General features: G+C 43.1%; 1 protein-coding gene across 1 annotated transcript in view; it reads right to left on the reverse strand.

Moving 5' to 3' along the window:
- Sgf29 (SAGA-associated factor 29) overlaps positions 1–20,551 on the reverse strand; it is a 122,413-nt gene that overhangs the window by 99,837 nt on the left and 2,025 nt on the right. The gene's annotated exons all lie outside the window — the stretch shown is intronic.

A 20,551-nucleotide genomic window follows, 5' to 3' on the forward strand; every position in this document is an offset into this window, starting at 1 on the left:
TACCTCGTGCACATGCTGGGGAAGGGGGTTGTTATTTCATGTGTGGCGGGGTGACGATGGGAATGAATAAAGGCAGACAATATGAATTATGTACATGTGTATAAATGTATATGTCTGTGTGGGTATATATGTGGGTACATTGAGATGTATAGGTATGTATATTTGTGTGTGTGGACGTGTATGTATATACGTGTGTATGTGGGTGGGTTGGGCCAGTCTTTCGTCTGTTTCCTTGCGCTACCTCGCTAACGCGGGAGACAGCGACAAAGTAAAATATATATATATATATATTATTTTATATATTTATTTTACTATACTCTGTCGCTGTCTCCCGCGTTTGCGAGGTAGCGCAAGGAAACAGACGAAAGAAATGGCCCAATCCCCCCCATACACATGTATATACATACGTCCACACACGCAAATATACATACCTACACAGCTTTCCATGGTTTACCCCAGACGCTTCACATGCCTTGATTCAATCCAATGACAGCACGTCAACCCCGGTATACCACATCGCTCCAATTCACTCTATTCCTTGCCCTCCTTTCACCCTCCTGCATGTTCAGGCCCCGATCACACAAAATCTTTTTCACTCCATCTTTCCACCTCCAATTTGGTCTCCCTCTTCTCCTCGTTCCCTCCACCTCCGACACATATATCCTCTTGGTCAATCTTTCCTCACTCATTCTCTCCATGTGCCCAAACCACTTCAAAACACCCTCTTCTGCTCTCTCAACCACGCTCTTTTTATTTCCACACATCTCTCTTACCCTTACGTTACTCACTCGATCAAACCACCTCACACCACACATTGTCCTCAAACATCTCATTTCCAGCACATCCATCCTCCTGCGCACAACTCTATCCATAGCCCACGCCTCGCAACCATACAACATTGTTGGAACCACTATTCCTTCAAACATACCCATTTTTGCTTTCCGAGATAATGTTCTCGACTTCCACACATTCTTCAAGGCCCCCAGAATTTTCGCCCCCTCCCCCACCCTATGATCCACTTCCGCTTCCATGGTTCCATCCGCTGCCAGATCCACTCCCAGATATCTAAAACACTTCACTTCCTCCAGTTTTTCTCCATTCAAACTCACCTCCCAATTGACTTGACCCTCAACCCTACTGTACCTAATAACCTTGCTCTTATTCACATTTACTCTCAACTTTCTTCTTCCACACACTTTACCAAACTCAGTCACCAGCTTCTGCAGTTTCTCACATGAATCAGCCACCAGCGCCGTATCATCAGCGAACAACAACTGACTCACTTCCCAAGCTCTCTCATCCCCAACAGACTTCATACTTGCCCCTCTTTCCAAAACTCTTGCATTTACCTCCCTAACCCCATCCATAAACAAATTAAACAACCATGGAGACATCACACACCCATGCCGCAAACCTACATTCACCGAGAACCAATCACTCTCCTCTCTTCCTACACATATATATATATATATATATATATATATATATATATATATATATATATATATATATATATATATATATAACAAGGACTGAATAACAAGGACTCCCCCAGTGGGGAAACATACGTATAATACGCTTTCCAATAATTCTATTTATGGAGTGTTTATGTTTGTATGACGTTGAACTGTAAATTTATAAAATCTCCTGTAGGAGTTGACCTCTGAAATTTTGTCACGTCGTTATAACAGTAAGTCGGTAGTTAACGTCATGATTATCGCTTATATCAGCCAGTATATTTACTTAATCCAGGAAACATTGGCTCTTGTCATGTTCACACTTCCATTACAATGCTTGTTGGTATATATGAATAAATTGTACATTTCCTTTTCCATAGCCAGAGGTTGAACCATTATGTGACGTTCATTTTTTCATTTCATTTCAAGCTAAAAGTTTGTTTTCTATATTGTTTCTTACATTTTTCATATGTATATATATGTATGTGTGTGTGTGTGTGTGTGTGTGTGTGTGTGTGCGTGTGTGTGTGTGTGTGTGTGTGTGTGTATATATATATGTATATTATCCCTGGGGATAGGGGTGAAAGAATACTTCCCACGTATTCCTCGCGTGTCGTAGAAAGCGACTAGAGGGGACGGGAGCGGGGGGCCGGAAATCCTCCCCTCCTTGTATTAACTTTCTAAAATGGGAAACAGAAGAAGGAGTCACGCGGGGAGTGCTCATCCTCCTCGAAGGCTCAGAGTGGGGTGCCTAAATGTGTGTGGATGTAACCAAGATGTGAAAAAAGGAGAGATAGGTAGTATGTTTGAGGAAAGGAACCTGGATGTTTTGGCTCTGAGTGAAACGAAGCTCAAGGGTAAAGGGGAAGAGTGGTTTGGAAATGTCTGGGGAGTGAAGTCAGGGGTTAGTGAGAGGACAAGAGCAAGGGAAGGAGTAGCAATACTCCTGAAACAGGAGTTGTGGGAGTATGTGATAGAGTGTAAGAAAGTAAATTCTCGATTAATATGGGTAAAATTGAAAGTTGATGGAGAGAGGTGGGTGATTATTGGTGCATATGCACCTGGGCATGAGAAGAAAGATCATGAGAGGCTAGTGTTTTGGGAGCAGCTAAATGAGTGTGTTAGCGGTTTTGATGCACGAGACCGGGTTATAGTGATGGGTGATTTGAATGCAAAGGTGAGTAATGTGGCAGTTGAGGGAATAATTGGTATGCATGGGGTGTTCAGTGTTGTAAATGGAAATGGTGAAGAGCTTGTAGATTTATGTGCTGAAAAAGGACTGATGATTGGGAATACCTGGTTTAAAAAGTGAGATATACATAAGTATACTTATGTAAGTAGGAGAGATGGCCAGAGAGCATTATTGGATTACGTGTTAATTGACAGGCGTGCGAAAGAGAGACTTTTGGATGTCAATGTGCTGAGAGGTGCAACTGGAGGGATGTCTGATCATTATCTTGTGGAGGCTAAGGTGAAGATTAGTATGGGTTTTCAGAAAAGAAGAGTGAATGTTGGGGTGAAGAAGGTGGTGAGAGTAAGTGAGCTTGGGAAGGAGACCTGTGTGAAGAAGTATCAGGAGAGACTGTGTACAGAATGGAAAAAGGTGAGAACAATGGAAGTAAGGGGAGTGGGGGAGGAATGGGATGTATTTAGGGAATCAGTGATGGATTGCGCAAAAGATGCTTGTGGCATGAGAAGAGTGGGAGGTGGGCTGTTTAGAAAGGGTAGTGAGTGGTGGGATGAAGAAGTAAGAGTATTAGTGAAAGAGAAGAGAGAGGCATTTGGATGATTTTTGCAGGGAAAAAATGCAATTGAGTGGGAGAAGTATAAAAGAAAGAGACAGGAGGTCAAGAGAAAGGTGCAAGAGGTGAAAAAAAGGGCAAATGAGAGTTGGGGTGAGAGACTATCAGTAAATTTTAGGGAGAATAAAAAGATGTTCTGGAAGGAGGTAAATAGGGTGCGTAAGACAAGGGAGCAAATGGGAACTTCAGTGAAGGGCGTAAATGGGGAGGTGATAACAAGTAGTGGTGATGTGAGAAGGAGATGAAATGAGTATTTTGAAGGTTTGTTGAATGTGTCTGATGACAGAGTGGCAGATATAGGGTGTTTGGGTCGAGGTGGTGTGCAAAGTGAGAGGGTTAGGGAAAATGATTTGGTAAACAGAGAAGAGGTAGTAAAAGCTTTGCGGAAGATGAAAGCCGGCAAGGCAGCAGGTTTGGATGGTATTGCAGTGGAATTTATTAAAAAAGGGGGTGACTGTATTGTTGACTGGTTGGTAAGGTTATTTAATGTATGTATGACTCATGGTGAGGTGCCTGAGGATTGGCGGAATGCGTGCATAGTGCCATTGTACAAAGGCAAAGGGGATAAGAGTGAGTGCTCAAATTACAGAGGTATAAGTTTGTTGAGTATTCCTGGTAAATTATATGGGAGGGTATTGATTGAGAGGGTGAAGGCATGTACAGAGCATCAGATTGGGGAAGAGCAGTGTGGTTTCAGAAGTGGTAGAGGATGTGTGGATCAGGTGTTTGCTTTGAAGAATGTATGTGAGAAATACTTAGAAAAGCAAATGGATTTGTATGTAGCATTTATGGATCTGGAGAAGGCATATGATAGAGTTGATAGAGATGCTCTGTGGAAGGTATTAAGAATATATGGTGTGGGAGGCAAGTTGTTAGAAGTAGTGAAAAGTTTTTATCGAGGATGTAAGGCATGTGTACGTGTAGGAAGAGAGGAAAGTGATTGGTTCTCAGTGAATGTAGGTTTGCGGCAGGGGTGTGTGATGTCTCCATGGTTGTTTAATTTGTTTATGGATGGGGTTGTTAGGGAGGTAAATGCAAGAGTCTTGGAAAGAGGGGCAAGTATGAAGTCTGTTGGGGATGAGAGAGCTTGGGAAGTGAGTCAGTTGTTGTTCGCTGATGATACAGCGCTGGTGGCGGATTCATGTGAGAAACTGCAGAAGCAGGTGACGGAGTTTGGTAAAGTGTGTGGATGAAGAAAGTTAAGAGTAAATGTGAATAAGAGCAAGGTTATTAGGTACAGTAGGGTTGAGGGTCAAGTCAATTGGGAGGTGAGTTTGAATGGAGAAAAACTGGAGGAAGTGAAGTGTTTTAGATATCTGGGAGTGGATCTGTCAGCGGATGGAACCATGGAAGCGGAAGTGGATCATAGGGTGGGGGAGGGGGCGAAAATTTTGGGAGCCTTGAAAAATGTGTGGAAGTCGAGAACATTATCCCGGAAAGCAAAAATGGGTATGTTTGAAGGAATAGTAGTTCCAACAATGTTGTATGGTTGTGAGGCTTGGGCTATGGATAGAGTTGTGCGCAGGAGGATGGATGTGCTGGAAATGAGATGTTTGAGGACAATGTGTGGTGTGAGGTGGTTTGATCGAGTAAGTAACGTAAGGGTAAGAGAGATGTGTGGAAATAAAAAGAGCGTGGTTGAGAGAGCAGAAGAGGGTGTTTTGAAATGGTTTGGGCACATGGAGAGAATGAGTGAGGAAAGATTGACCAAGAGGATATATGTGTCGGAGGTGGAGGGAACGAGGAGAAGAGGGAGACCAAATTGGAGGTGGAAAGATGGAGTGAAAAGGATTTTGTGTGATCGGGGCCTGAACATGCAGGAGGGTGAAAGGAGGGCAAGGAATAGAGTGAATTGGAGCGATGTGGTATACAGGGGTTGACGTGCTGTCAGTGGATTGAATCAAGGCATGTGAAGCGTCCGGGGTAAACCATGGAAAGCTGTGTAGGTATGTATATTTGCGTGTGTGGACGTGTGTATGTACATGTGTATGGGGAGGGTTGGGCCATTTCTTTCGTCTGTTTCCTTGCGCTACCTCGCAAACTCGGGAGACAGCGACAAAGTATAAAAAAAAAAAAAAAAAATATATATATAAAGTCAGGGGTTAGTGAGAGGACAAGAGCAAGGGAAGGAGTAGCAATACTCCTGAAACAGGAGTTGTGGGAGTATGTGATAGAGTGTAAGAAAGTAAATTCTCGATTAATATGGGTAAAACTGAAAGTTGATGGAGAGAGGTGGGTGATTATTGGTGCATATGCACCTGGGCATGAGAAGAAAGATCAAGAGAGGCAAGTGTTTTGGGAGCAGCTGAATGAGTGTGTTAGTGGTTTTGATGCACGAGACCGGGTTATAGTGATGGGTGATTTGAATGCAAAGGTGAGTAATGTGGCAGTTGAGGGAATAATTGGTATACATGGGGTGTTCAGTGTTGTAAATGGAAATGGTGAAGAGCTTGTAGATTTATGTGCTGAAAAAGGACTGATGATTGGGAATACCTGGTTTAAAAAGCGAGATATACATAAGTATACTTATGTAAGTAGGAGAGATGGCCAGAGAGCGTTATTGGATTACGTGTTAATTGACAGGCGTGCAAAAGAGAGACTTTTGGATGTTAATGTGCTGAGAGGTGCAACTGGAGGGATGTCTGATCATTATCTTGTGGAGGCTAAGGTGAAGATTTGTATGGGTTTTCAGAAAAGAAGAGTGAATGTTGGGGTAAAGAGGGTGGTGAGAGTAAGTGAGCTTGAGAAGGAGACCTGTGTGAGGAAGTACCAGGAGAGACTGAGTACAGAATGGAAAAAGGTGAGAACAATGGAAGTAAGGGGAGTGGGGGAGGAATGGGATGTATTTAGGGAATCAGTGATGGATTGCGCAAAAGATGCTTGTGGCATGAGAAGAGTGGGAGGTGGGTTGATTAGAAAAGGTAGTGAGTGGTCAGATGAAGAAGTAAGAGTATTAGTGAAAGAGAAGAGAGAGGCATTTGGACGATTTTTGCAGGGAAAAAATGCAATTGAGTGGGAGAAGTATAAAAGAAAGAGACAGGAGGTCAAGAGAAAGGTGCAAGAGGTGAAAAAAAGGGCAAATGAGAGTTGGGGTGAGAAAGTATCATTACATTTTAGGGAGAATAAAAAGATGTTCTGGAAGGAGGTAAATAAAGTGCGTAAGACAAGGGAGCAAATGGGAACTTCAGTGAAGGGCGCAAATGGGGAGGTGATAACAAGTAGTGGTGATGTGAGAAGGAGATGGAGTGAGTATTTTGAAGGTTTGTTGAATGTGTTTGATGATAGAGTGGCAGATATAGGGTGTTTTGGTCGAGGTGGTGTGCAAAGTGATAGGGTTAGGGAAAATGATTTGGTAAACAGAGAAGAGGTAGTGAAAGCTTTGCGGAAGATGAAAGCCGGCAAGGCAGCAGGTTTGGATGGTATTGCAGTGGAATTTATTAAAAAAGGGGGTGACTGTATTGTTGACTGGTTGGTAAGGTTATTTAATGTATGTATGACTCATGGTGAGGTACCTGAGGATTGGCGGAATGCGTGCATAGTGCCATTGTACAAAGGCAAAGGGGATAAGAGTGAGTGCTCAAATTACAGAGGTATAAGGTATAAGGTATAAGGTATAAGTTTGTTGGGGAAGAGCAGTGTGGTTTCAGAAGTGGTAGAGGATGTGTGGATCAGGTGTTTGCTTTGAAGAATGTATGTGAGAAATACTTAGAAAAGCAAATGGATTTGTATGTAGCATTTATGGATCTGGAGAAGGCATATGATAGAGTTGATAGAGATGCTCTGTGGAAGGTATTAAGAATATATGGTGTGGGAGGCAAGTTGTTAGAAGCAGTGAAAAGTTTTTATCGAGGATGTAAGGCATGTATACGTGTAGGAAGAGAGGAAAGTGATTGGTTCTCAGTGAATGTAGGTTTGCGGCAGGGGTGTGTGATGTCTCCATGGTTGTTTAATTTGTTTATGGATGGGGTTGTTAGGGAGGTAAATGCAAGAGTCTTGGAAAGAGGGGCAAGTATGAAGTCTGTTGGGGATGAGAGAGCTTGGGAAGTGAGTCAGTTGTTGTTCGCTGATGATACAGCGCTGGTGGCGGATTCATGTGAGAAACTGCAGAAGCTGGTGACGGAGTTTGGTAAAGTGTGTGGAAGAAGAAAGTTAAGAGTAAATGTGAATAAGAGCAAGGTTATTAGGTACAGTAGGGTTGAGGGTCAAGTCAATTGGGAGGTGAGTTTGAATGGAAAAAAACTGGAGGAAGTGAAGTGTTTTAGATATCTGGGAGTGGATCTGTTAGCGGATGGAACCATGGAAGCGGAAGTGGATCATAGGGTGGGGGAGGGGGCGAAAATTTTGGGAGCCTTGAAAAATGTGTGGAAGTCGAGAACATTATCTCGGAAAGCAAAAATGGGTATGTTTGAAGGAATAGTGGTTCCAACAATGTTGTATGGTTGCGAGGCGTGGGCTATGGATAGAGTTGTGCGCAGGAGGATGGATGTGCTGGAAATGAGATGTTTGAGGACAATGTGTGGTGTGAGGTGGTTTGATCGAGTAAGTAACGTAAGGGTAAGAGAGATGTGTGGAAATAAAAAGAGCGTGGTTGAGAGAGCAGAAGAGGGTGTTTTGAAATGGTTTGGGCACATAGAGAGAATGAGTGAGGAAAGATTGACCAAGAGGATATATGTGTCGGAGGTGGAGGGAACGAGGAGAAGAGGGAGACCAAATTGGAGGTGGAAAGATGGAGTGAAAAGGATTTTGTGTGATCGGGGCCTGAACATGCAGGAGGGTGAAAGGAGGGCAAGGAATAGAGTGAATTGGAGCGATGTGGTATACAGGGGTTGACGTGCTGTCAGTGGATTGAATCAAGGCATGTGAAGCGTCTGGGGTAAACCATGCAAAGCTGTGTAGGTATGTATATTTGCGTGTGTGGACGTATGTATATACATGTGTATGGGGGGGGGGTTGGGCCATTTCTTTCGTCTGTTTCCTTGCGCTACCTCGCAAACGCGGGAGACAGCGACAAAGTATAATAATAAATAAAAAAATATAAAAGTTTGTTGAGTATTCCTGGTAAATTATATGGGAGGGTATTGATTGAGAGGGTGAAGGCATGTACAGAGCATCAGATTGGGGAAGAGCAGTGTGATTTCAGAAGTGGTAGAGGATGTGTGGATCAGGTGTTTGCTTTGAAGAATGTATGTGAGAAATACTTAGAAAAGCAAATGGATTTGTATGTAGCATTTATGGATCTGGAGAAGGCATATGATAGAGTTGATAGAGATGCTCTGTGGAAGGTATTAAGAGTATATGGTGTGGGAGGAAAGTTTGTTAGAAGCAGTGAAAAGTTTTTATCGAGGATGTAAGGCATGTGTACGTGTAGGAAGAGAGGAAAGTGATTGGTTCTCAGTGAATGTAGGTTTGCGGCAGGGGTGTGTGATGTCTCCATGGTTGTTTAATTTGTTTATGGATGGGGTTGTTAGGGAGGTAAATGCAAGAGTTTTGGAAAGAGGGGCAAGTATGAAGTCTGTTGGGGATGAGAGAGCTTGGGAAGTGAGTCAGTTGTTGTTCGCTGATGATACAGCGCTGGTGGCTGATTCATGTGAGAAACTGCAGAAGCTGGTGACTGAGTTTGGTAAAGTGTGTGGAAGAAGAAAGTTAAGAGTAAATGTGAATAAGAGCAAGGTTATTAGGTACAGTAGGGTTGAGGGTCAAGTCAATTGGGAGGTGAGTTTGAATGGAGAAAAACTGGAGGAAGTGAAGTGTTTTAGATATCTGGGAGTGGATCTGGCAGCGGATGGAACCATGGAAGCGGAAGTGGATCATAGGGTGGGGGAGGGGGCGAAAATTCTGGGGGCCTTGAAGAATGTGTGGAAGTCGAGAACATTATCTCGGAAAGCAAAAATGGGTATGTTTGAAGGAATAGTGGTTCCAACAATGTTGTATGGTTGCGAGGCGTGGGCTATGGATAGAGTTGTGCGCAGGAGGATGGATGTGCTGGAAATGAGATGTTTGAGGACAATGTGTGGTGTGAGGTGGTTTGATCGAGTGAGTAACGTAAGGGTAAGAGAGATGTGTGGAAATAAAAAGAGCGTGGTTGAGAGAGCAGAAGAGGGTGTTTTGAAGTGGTTTGGGCACATGGAGAGAATGAGTGAGGAAAGATTGACCAAGAGGATATATGTGTCAGAGGTGGAGGGAACGAGAAGAGGGAGACCAAATTGGAGGTGGAAAGATGGAGTGAAAAAGATTTTGTGTGATCGGGGCCTGAACATGCAGGAGGGTGAAAGGAGGGCAAGGAATAGAGTGAATTGGAGTGATGTGGTATACCGGGGTTGACGTGCTGTCAGTGGATTGAATCAAGGCATGTGAAGCGTCTGGGGTAAGCCATGGAAAGCTGTGTAGGTATGTATATTTGCGGGTGTGGACGTATGTATATACATGTGTATGGGGAGGGTTGGGCCATTTCTTTCATCTGTTTCCTTGCGCTACCTCGCAAACGCGGGAGACAGCGACAAAGTATAGAAAAAAAAAAAAAAAAATATATATATATATATTTTTTTATTATACTTTGTCGCTGTCTCCCACATTTGCGAGGTAGCGCAAGGAAACAGACGAAAGAAATGGCCCAACCCCCCCCATACACATGTATATACATACGTCCACACACGCAAATATACATACCTACACAGCTTTCCATGGTTTACCCCAGACGCTTCACATACCTTGATTCAATCCACTGACAGCACGTCAACCCCGGTATACCACATCGCTCCAATTCACTCTATTCCTTGCCCTCCTTTCACCCTCCTGCATGTTCAGGCCCCGATCACACAAAATCTTTTTCACTCCATCTTTCCACCTCCAATTTGGTCTCCCTCTTCTCCTCGTTCCCTCCATCTCCGACACATATATCCTCTTGGTCAATCTTTCCTCACTCATTCTCTCCATGTGCCCAAACCATTTCAAAACACCCTCTTCTGCTCTCTCAACCACGCTCTTTTTATTTCCACACATCTCTCTTACCCTTACGTTACTTACTCGATCAAACCACCTCACACAACACATTGTCCTCAAACATCTCATTTCCAGCACATCCATCCTCCTGCGCACAACTCTATCCATAGCCCATGCCTCGCAACCATACAACATTGTTGGAACCACTATTCCTTCAAACATACCCATTTTTGCTTTCCGAGATAATGTTCTCGACTTCCACACATTCTTCAAGGCTCCCAGAATATATATATATATATATATATATATATATATATATATATATATATATATATATATATATATATATATATATGTTTAATTTGTTTAATTTGTTTATGGATGGGGTTGTTAGGGAGGTAAATGCAAGAGTCCTGGAAAGAGGGGCAAGTATGAAGTCTGTTGGGGATGAGAGAGCTTGGGAAGTGAGTCAGTTGTTGTTCGCTGATGATACGGCGCTGGTGGCTGATTCATGTGAGAAACTGCAGAAGCTGGTGACTGAGTTTGGTAAAGTGTGTGGAAGAAGAAAGTTAAGAGTAAATGTCAATAAGAGCAAGGTTATTAGGTACAGTAGGGTTGAGGGTCAAGTCAATTGGGAGGTGAGTTTGAATGGAGAAAAACTGGAGGAAGTGAAGTGTTTTAGATATCTGGGAGTGGATCTGTCAGCGGATGGAACCATGGAAGCGGAAGTGGATCATAGGGTGGGGGAGGGGGCGAAAATTTTGGGAGCCTTGAAAAATGTGTGGAAGTCGAGAACATTATCTCGGAAAGCAAAAATGGGTATGTTTGAAGGAATAGTGGTTCCAACAATGTTGTATGGTTGCGAGGCGTGGGCTATGGATAGAGTTGTGCGCAGGAGGATGGATGTGCTGGAAATGAGATGTTTGAGGACAATGTGTGGTGTGAGGTGGTTTGATCGAGTAAGTAAAGTAAGGGTAAGAGAGATGTGTGGAAATAAAAAGAGCGTGGTTGAGAGAGCAGAAGAGGGTGTTTTGAAATGGTTTGGGCACATGGAGAGAATGAGTGAGGAAAGATTGACCAAGAGGATATATGTGTCGGAGGTGGAGGGAACGAGGAGAAGAGGGAGACCAAATTGGAGGTGGAAAGATGGAGTGAAAAAGATTTTGTGTGATCGGGGCCTGAACATGCGACAAAGTATAAAAAAAAAAATATATATATATTTTTTTTTTTTTTTTTTTTTTTTTTATACTTTGTCGCTGTCTCCCGCGTTTGCGAGGTAGCGCAAGGAAACAGACGAAAGAAATGGCCCAACCCCCCCCATACACATGTACATACACACGTCCACACACGCAAATATACATACCTACACAGCTTTCCATGGTTTACCCCAGACGCTTCACATGCCTTGATTCAATCCACTGACAGCACGTCAACCCCTGTATACCACATCGCTCCAATTCACTCTATTCCTTGCCCTCCTTTCACCCTCCTGCATGTTCAGGCCCCGATCACACAAAATCCTTTTCACTCCATCTTTCCACCTCCAATTTGGTCTCCCTCGTCTCCTCGTTCCCTCCACCTCCGACACATATATCCTCTTGGTCAATCTTTCCTCACTCATTCTCTCCATGTGCCCAAACCATTTCAAAACACCCTCTTCTGCTCTCTCAACCACGCTCTTTTTATTTCCACACATCTCTCTTACCCTTACGTTACTTACTCGATCAAACCACCTCACACCACACATTGTCCTCAAACATCTCATTTCCAGCACATCCATCCTCCTACGCACAACTCTATCCATAGCCCACGCCTCGCAACCATACAACATTGTTGGAACTACTATTCCTTCAAACATACCCATTTTTGCTTTCCGGGATAATGTTCTCGACTTCCACACATTTTTCAAGGCTCCCAAAATTTTCGCCCCCTCCCCCACCCTATGATCCACTTCCGCTTCCATGGTTCCATCCGCTGACAGATCCACTCCCAGATATCTAAAACACTTCACTTCCTCCAGCCTCTCACCATTCAAACTCACCTCCCAATTGACTTGACCCTCAACCCTACTGTACCTAATAACCTTGCTCTTATTGACATTTACTCTTAACTTTCTTCTTCCACACACTTTACCAAACTCCGTCACCAGCTTCTGCAGTTTCTCACATGAATCCGCCACCAGCGCTGTATCATCAGCGAACAACAACTGACTCACTTCCCAAGCTCTCTCATCCCCAACAGACTTCATACTTGCCCCTCTTTCCAAAACTCTTGCATTTACCTCCCTAACAACCCCATCCATAAACAAATTAAACAACCATGGAGACATCACACACCCCTGCCGCAAACCTACATTCACTGAGAACCAATCACTTTCCTCTCTTCCTACACGTACACATGCCTTACATCCTCGATAAAAACTTTTCACTGCTTCTAACAACTTGCCTCCCACACCATATATTCTTAATACCTTCCACAGAGCATCTCTATCAACTCTATCATATGCCTTCTCCAGATCCATAAATGCTACATACAAATCCATTTGCTTTTCTAAGTATTTCTCACATACATTCTTCAAAGCAAACACCTGATCCACACATCCTCTACCACTTCTGAAACCACACTGCTCTTCCCCAATCTGATGCTCTGTACATGCCTTCACCCTCTCAATCAATACCCTCCCATATAATTTACCAGGAATACTCAACAAACTTATACCTCTGTAATTTGAGCACTCACTCTTATCCCCTTTGCCTTTGTACAATGGCACTATGCAAGCATTCCGCCAATCCTCAGGCACCTCACCATGAGTCATACATACATTAAATAACCTTACCAACCAGTCAACAATACAGTCACCCCCTTTTTTAATAAATTCCACTGCAATACCATCCAAACCTGCTGCCTTGCCGGCTTTCATCTTCCGCAAAGCTTTTACTACCTCTTCTCTGTTTACCAAATCATTTTCCCTAACCCTCTCACTTTGCACACCACCTCGACCCAAACACCCTATATCTGCCACTCTGTCATCAGACACATTCAACAAACCTTCAAAATACTCATTCCATCTCCTTCTCACATCACCACTACTTGTTATCACCTCCCCATTTACGCCCTTCACTGAAGTTCCCATTTGCTCCCTTGTCTTACGCACCCTATTTACCTCCTTCCAGAACATCTTTTTATTCTCCCTAAAATTTACTGATAGTCTCTCACCCCAACTCTCATTTGCCCTTTTTTTCACCTCTTGCACCTTTCTCTTGACCTCCTGTCTCTTTCTTTTATACTTCTCCCACTCAATTGCATTTTTTCCCTGCAAAAATCGTCCAAATGCCTCTCTCTTCTCTTTCACTAATACTCTTACTTCTTCATCCCACCACTCACTACCCTTTGTAAACAGCCCACCTCCCACTCTTCTCATGCCACAAGCATCTTCTGCGCAATCCATCACTGATTCCCTAAATACATCCCATTCCTCCCCCACTCCCCTTACTTCCATTGTTCTCACCTTTTTCCATTCTGTACACAGTCTCTCCTGATACTTCTTCACACAGGTCTCCTTCCCAAGCTCACTTACTCTCACCACCTTCTTCACCCCAACATTCACTCTTCTTTTCTGAAAACCCATACTAATCTTCACCTTAGCCTCCACAAGATAATGATCAGACATCCCTCCAGTTGCACCTCTCAGCACATTGACATCCAAAAGTCTCTCTTTCGCACGCCTGTCCATTAACACGTAATCCAATAACGCTCTCTGGCCATCTCTCCTACTTACATAAGTATACTTATGTATATCTCGCTTTTTAAACCAGGTATTCCCGATCATCAGTCCTTTTTCAGCACATAAATCTACAAGCTCTTCACCATTTCCATTTACAACACTGAACACCCCATGCATACCAATTATTCCCTCAACTGCCACATTACTCACCTTTGCATTCAAATCACCCATCACTATAACCCGGTCTCGTGCATCAAAACCGCTAACACACTCATTTAGCTGTTCCCAAAACACTTGCCTCTCATGATCTTTCTTCTCATGCCCAGGTGCATATGCACCAATAATCACCCACCTCTCTCCATCAACTTTCAATTTTACCCATATTAATCGAGAATTTACTTTCTTACATTCTATGACATACTCCCACAACTCCTGTTTCAGGAGTATTGCTACTCCTTCCCTTGCTCTTGTCCTCTCACTAACCCCTGACTTCACTCCCCAGACATTTCCAAACCACTCTTCCCCTTTATATATATATATATATATATATATATATATATATATATATATATATATATATAAATATATATAAACATCAAGCAAGATGGGCAACAATGTTGAGAAACTCTTTAACTGTGTTGTTGAAGATTTTGCAAATGAAAATGCCGAAGTTATGGTTACACTGGAAGATTCAACCATTGTCCTCCATAATAAGAATATAAAGAATAATAGGTGCTGTTGATTTAAATTAGAATGTTTGATATGTCTAAGCACACACATGATATATATTATTTTTTGTAATTTGATTTATATTTTATGACATATTTTGTATGGATAGGAAGATTAAAGTTCGTCATATTGTTGAAACTAGTTTTAGGGAGTGTGAAAGCATACGTGAAACGAAAACAACTCTTGGTTTGAAGTTTGTACTGTTGGCTAAATGAAGTGGTTTCATTTGGATATAATATTTTGAGTAATTGAGTCTGTGATAGAGTATTATATTTTTGCTCTTTTTAAACAGAAACTGAAACCTTGAAGAATGTTATTGTACTTCGAGCACTGGCTTTTACTAGTTATGGAGACTCTTGTCATTGCCATCCCATTGAGAGAGTTTAGGTGGGAGCAGGTGTCAAGATAGACATTGATTAAAAGGGATTCAAGAGTATTTTTATGTTTTAGTATAATTTTGGTGCAAGTTACTTTAATATTATTGTACAATCCTTGGTTGTGCATGTCTGTATAGTGTAAATTTATGGCCAGTTATTATGTTTTACATATATTGAATAGGGGATAGGGGAGAAAGAATACTTCCCACGTATTCCCTGCGTGTTGTAGAAGGCGACTAAAAGGGAAGGGAGCGGGGGGCTGGAAATCCTCCCCTCTCTCTCTTTTTTTTTTTTTTTTTTTTTTCCAAAGGAAGGAACAGAGAAGGGGGCTGGATGAGGATGTTTCCTCAGAGGCCCAGTCCTCTGTTCTTAACGCTACCTCGCTGACGCGGGAAATGGCGAATAGTATGAAAGAAAGAAAAGAAAAATATATATATATATATATATATATATATATATATATATATATATATATATATATATATAGAGTTGATAGAGATGCTCTGTGGAAGGTATTAAGAATATATGGTGTGGGAGGCAAGTTGTTAGAAGCAGTGAAAAGTTTTTATCGAGGATGTAAGGCATGTGTACGTGTAGGAAGAGAGGAAAGTGATTGGTTCTCAGAGAATGTAGGTTTGCAGCAGGGGTGTGTGATGTCTCCATGGTTGTTTAATTTGTTTATGGATGGGGTGGTTAGGGAGGTGAATGCAAGAGTTTTGGAAAGAGGGGCAAGTATGAAGTCTGTTGGGGATGAGAGAGCTTGGGAAGTGAGTCAGTTGTTGTTCGCTGATGATACAGCGCTGGTGGCTGATTCATGTGAGAAACTGCAGAAGCTGGTGACTGAGTTTGGTAAAGTGTGTGAAAGAAGAAAGTTAAGAGTAAATGTGAATAAGAGCAAGGTTATTAGGTACAGTAGGGTTTAGGGTCAAGTCAATTGGGAGGTGAGTTTGAATGGAGAAAAACTGGAGGAAGTGAAGTGTTTTAGATATCTGGGAGTGGATCTGGCAGCGGATGGAACCATGGAAGCGGAAGTGGATCATAGGGTAGGGGAGGGGGCGAAAATTCTGGGAGCCTTGAAGAATGTGTGGAAGTCGAGAACATTATCTCGGAAAGCAAAAATGGGTATGTTTGAAGGAATAGTGGTTCCAACAATGTTGTATGGTTGCGAGGCGTGGGCTATGGATAGAGTTGTGCGCAGGAGGATGGATGTGCTGGAAATGAGATGTTTGAGGACAATGTGTGGTGTGAGGTGGTTTGATCGAGTAAGTAACGTAAGGGTAAGAGAGATGTGTGGAAATAAAAAGAGCGTGGTTGAGAGAGCAGAAGAGGGTGTTTTGAAATGGTTTGGGCACATGGAGAGAATGAGTGAGGAAAGATTGACCAAGAGGATATATGTGTCAGAGGTGGAGGGAACGAGGAGAAGAGGGAGACCAAATTGGAGGTGGAAAGATGGAGTGAAAAAGATTTTGTGTGATCGGGGCCTGAACATGCAGGAGGGTGAAAGGAGGGCAAGGAATAGAGTGAATTGGAGCGATGTGGTATACCGGGGTTGACGTGCTGTCAGTGGATTGAATCAAGGCATGTGAAGCGTCTGGGGTAAACCATGGAAAGCTGTGTAGGTATGTATATTTGCGTGTGTGGACGTATGTACATACATGTGTATGGGGGTGGGTTGGGCCATTTCTTTCGTCTGTTTCCTTGCGCTACCTCGCAAACGCAGGAGACAGCGACAAAGCAAAAAAAAAAAAATATATATATATACTTAGAAAAGCAAATGGATTTGTATGTAGCATTTATGGATCTGGAGAAGGCATATGATAGAGTTGATAGAGATGCTCTATGGAAGGTATTAAGAATATATGGTGTGGGAGGCAAGTTGTTAGAAGCAGTGAAAAGTTTTTATCGAGGATGTAAGGCATGTGTAAGTGTAGGAAAAGAGGAAAGTGATTGGTTCTCAGTGAATGTAGGTTTGCGGCAGGGGTGTGTGATGTTTCCATGGTTTTTTAATTTGTTTATGGATGGGGTTGTTAGGGAGGTGAATGCAAGAGTTTTGGAAAGAGGGGCAAGTATGAAGTCTGTTGTGGATGAGAGAGCTTGGGAAGTGAGTCAGTAGTTGTTCGCTGATGATACAGCGCTGGTGGCTGATTCATGTGAGAAACTGCAGAAGCTGGTGACTGAGTTTGGTAAAGTGTGTGAAAGAAGAAAGTTAAGAGTAAATGTGAATAAGAGCAAGGTTATTAGGTACAGTAGGGTTGAGGGTCAAGTCAATTGGGAGGTAAGTTTGAATGGAGCAAAACTGGAGGAAGTAAAGTGTTTTAGATATCTGGGAGTGGATCTGGCAGCGGATGGAACCATGGACGCGGAAGTGGATCATAGGGTGGGGGAGGGGGCGAAAATCCTGGGAGCCTTGAAGAATGTGTGGAAGTCGAGAACATTATCTCGGAAAGCAAAAATGGGTATGTTTGAAGGAATAGTGGTTCCAACAATTTTGTATGGTTGCGAGGCGTGGGCTATGGATAGAGTTGTGCGCAGGAGGGTGGATGTGCTGGAAATGAGATGTTTGAGAACAATGTGTGGTGTGAGGTGGTTTGATCGAGTAAGTAACGTAAGGGTAAGAGAGATGTGTGGAAATAAAAAGAGCGTGGTTGAGAGAGCAGAAGAGGGTGTTTTGAAATGGTTTGGGCACATGGAGAGAATGAGTGAGGAAAGATTGACCAAGAGGATATATGTCTCGGAGGTGGAGGGAACGAGGAGAAGTGGGAGACCAAATTGGAGGTGGAAAGATGGAGTGAAAAAGATTTTGATGATAGGGGCCTGAACATGCAGGAGGGTGAAAGGCGGGCAAGGAATAGAGTGAATTGGATTGATGTGGTATACCGGGGTTGAAGTGCTGTCAGTGGATTGAATCAGGGCATGTGAAGCGTCTGGGGTAAACCATGGAAAGTTGTGTGGGGCTTGGATGTGGAAAGGGAGCTGTGGTTTCGGGCATTATTTCATGACAGCTAGAGACTGAGTGTGAACGAATGGGGCCTTTGTTGTCTTTTCCTAGCACTACCTTGCACACATGAGGGGGGAGGGGGATGGTATTCCATGTGTGGCGAGGTGGTGATGGGAATGAATAAAGGCAGACTGTGGGAATTGTGTGCATGGGAATATATGTATGTGTCTGTGTGTGTATATATATATGTACATTGAGATGTATAGGTATGTATATTTGCGTGTGTGGACGTGTATGTATATACATGTGTATGGGGGTGGGTTTGGGCCATTTCTTTTGTCTGTTTCCTTGCGCTACCTCGCAAACGCGGGAGACAGTGACAAAGCAAAATAAATAAAAAGATGTATATGTGTGTGTGCGAGGTAGCACTAGGAAAGGACAACAAAGGCCACATTCGTTCACAATCAGTCTCTAGCTGTCATGTAATAATGCACTGAAACCACAGCTCCCTTTCCACATCCAGGTCCCACAGAACTTTCCATGGTTTACCCCAGATGCTTCACATGCCCTGGTTCAACCCATTGACAGCACATCGACCCCAGTATACAACATTATTCCAATTCACTCTATTCCTTGCAGGAGCATGTTCAGGCCCCAATCACTCAAAATCTTTTTCACTCCATCTTTCCACCTCCAATTTGGTCTCCCACTTCTCCTCATTCCCTCCACCTCTGACACATATATCCTCTTGGTCAATCTTTCCTCACTCATTCTCACCATGTGACCAAACCATTTCAAAACACCCTCCTCTGCTCTCTCTACTGCACTCTTTTTATTACCACACATCTCTCTTACCCTATCATTACTTACTTGATCAAACCACCTCACACCACATATTGTCCTCAAACATCTCATTTCCAGCACATCCACCCTCCTCCACACGACTCTATCCATAGCCCACACCTCGCAACCATATAACATTGTTGGAACCACTATTCCTTCAAACATACCCATTTTTACTTTCCGAGATAATGTTCTCGACTTCCAGACATCCTTCAATGCTCCCAGAATTTTCGCCCCCTCCCCACCCTATGATTAACTTCCGCTTCCATGGTTCCATCCGCTGCCAGATCTACTCCCAGATATCTAAAACACTTCCCTTCCTCCAGTTTTTCTCCATTCAAACTTACCTCCCAATTAACTTGACCCTCAACCCTACTGTACGTAATAACCTTACTCTTATTTATATTCACTCTCAGCTTTCTTATTTCACACACTTTACCAAACTCAGTCACCAGCTTCTGCAGTTACTCACATGAATCAGCCACCAGCGCTGTATCATCAGTGAACAACAACTGACTCACTTCCCAAGCTCTCTCATCCACAACAGACTGCATACTTGCCCCTCTTTCCAAAACTCTTGCATTCACCTCCCCAACAACCCCATCTTGACATACATATATATATACACACACAGACATATACATATATACACATGTACATAATTCATATTGTCTGCCTTTATTCCCATCTCCAACCCGCCACACATGGAATAACAACCCCCTCCCCCCTCATGTGTGCGAGGTAGCGCTAGGAAAAGACAACAAAAGCCACATTCGTTCACATTCAGTCTCTAGCTGTCATGTAATAATGCACCGAAACCACAGCTCTCTTTCCATATCCAGGCCCCACAGAACTTTTCATGGTTTACCCCAAACGCTTCACATGCCCTGGTTCAATCCATTGACAGCAAGTCGACCCCGGTATACCACATCGTTCCAATTCACTCTATTCCTTGCATGCCTTTCACCCTCCTGCATGTTCAGGCCCCGATCACTCAAAATCTTTTTCACTCCATCTTTCCACCTCCAGTTTGGTCTCCCACTTCTCCTCGTTCCCTCCACCTCTGACACATATATCCTCTTGGTCAATCTTTCCTCACTCATTCTCTCCATGTGACCAAACCATTTCAAAACACCCTCTTCTGCTCTCTCAACCACGCTCTTTTTATTTCCACACATCTCTCTTACCCTTACATTATTTACTCGATCAAACCACCTCACACCACATATTGTCCTCAAACATCTCATTTCCAGCACATCCACCCTCCTGCGCACAACTCTATCTATAGCCCATGCTTCGCAACCATACAACATTGTTGGAACCACTATTCCGTCAAACATACCCATTTTTGCTTTCCGAGATAATGTTCTCGACTTCCAGACATTCTTCGAGGCTCCCAAAATTTTCGCCCCCTCCCCCACCCTATGATTTACTTCCGCTTCCATGGTTCCAACTGCTGCCAGATCCACTCCCAGATATCTAAAACACTTTACTTCCTCCAGTTTTTCTCCATTCAAACTTACCTCCCAATTGACTTGTCCCTCAACCCTACTGTACCTAATAACTTTGCTCTTATTCACATTTACTCTCAGCTTTCTTCTTTCACACACTTTACCAAACTCAGTCACCAGCTTCTGCAGTTTCTCACATGAATCAGCCACCAGCGCTGTATCATCAGCAAACAACAACTGACTCACTTCCCAAGCTCTCTCATCCACAACAGACTGCATACTTGCCCCTCT

Source organism: Panulirus ornatus, chromosome 53 (genome assembly GCF_036320965.1).
Source record: "Panulirus ornatus isolate Po-2019 chromosome 53, ASM3632096v1, whole genome shotgun sequence".
Classification (NCBI taxonomy): Eukaryota; Metazoa; Arthropoda; class Malacostraca; order Decapoda; family Palinuridae; genus Panulirus; species Panulirus ornatus.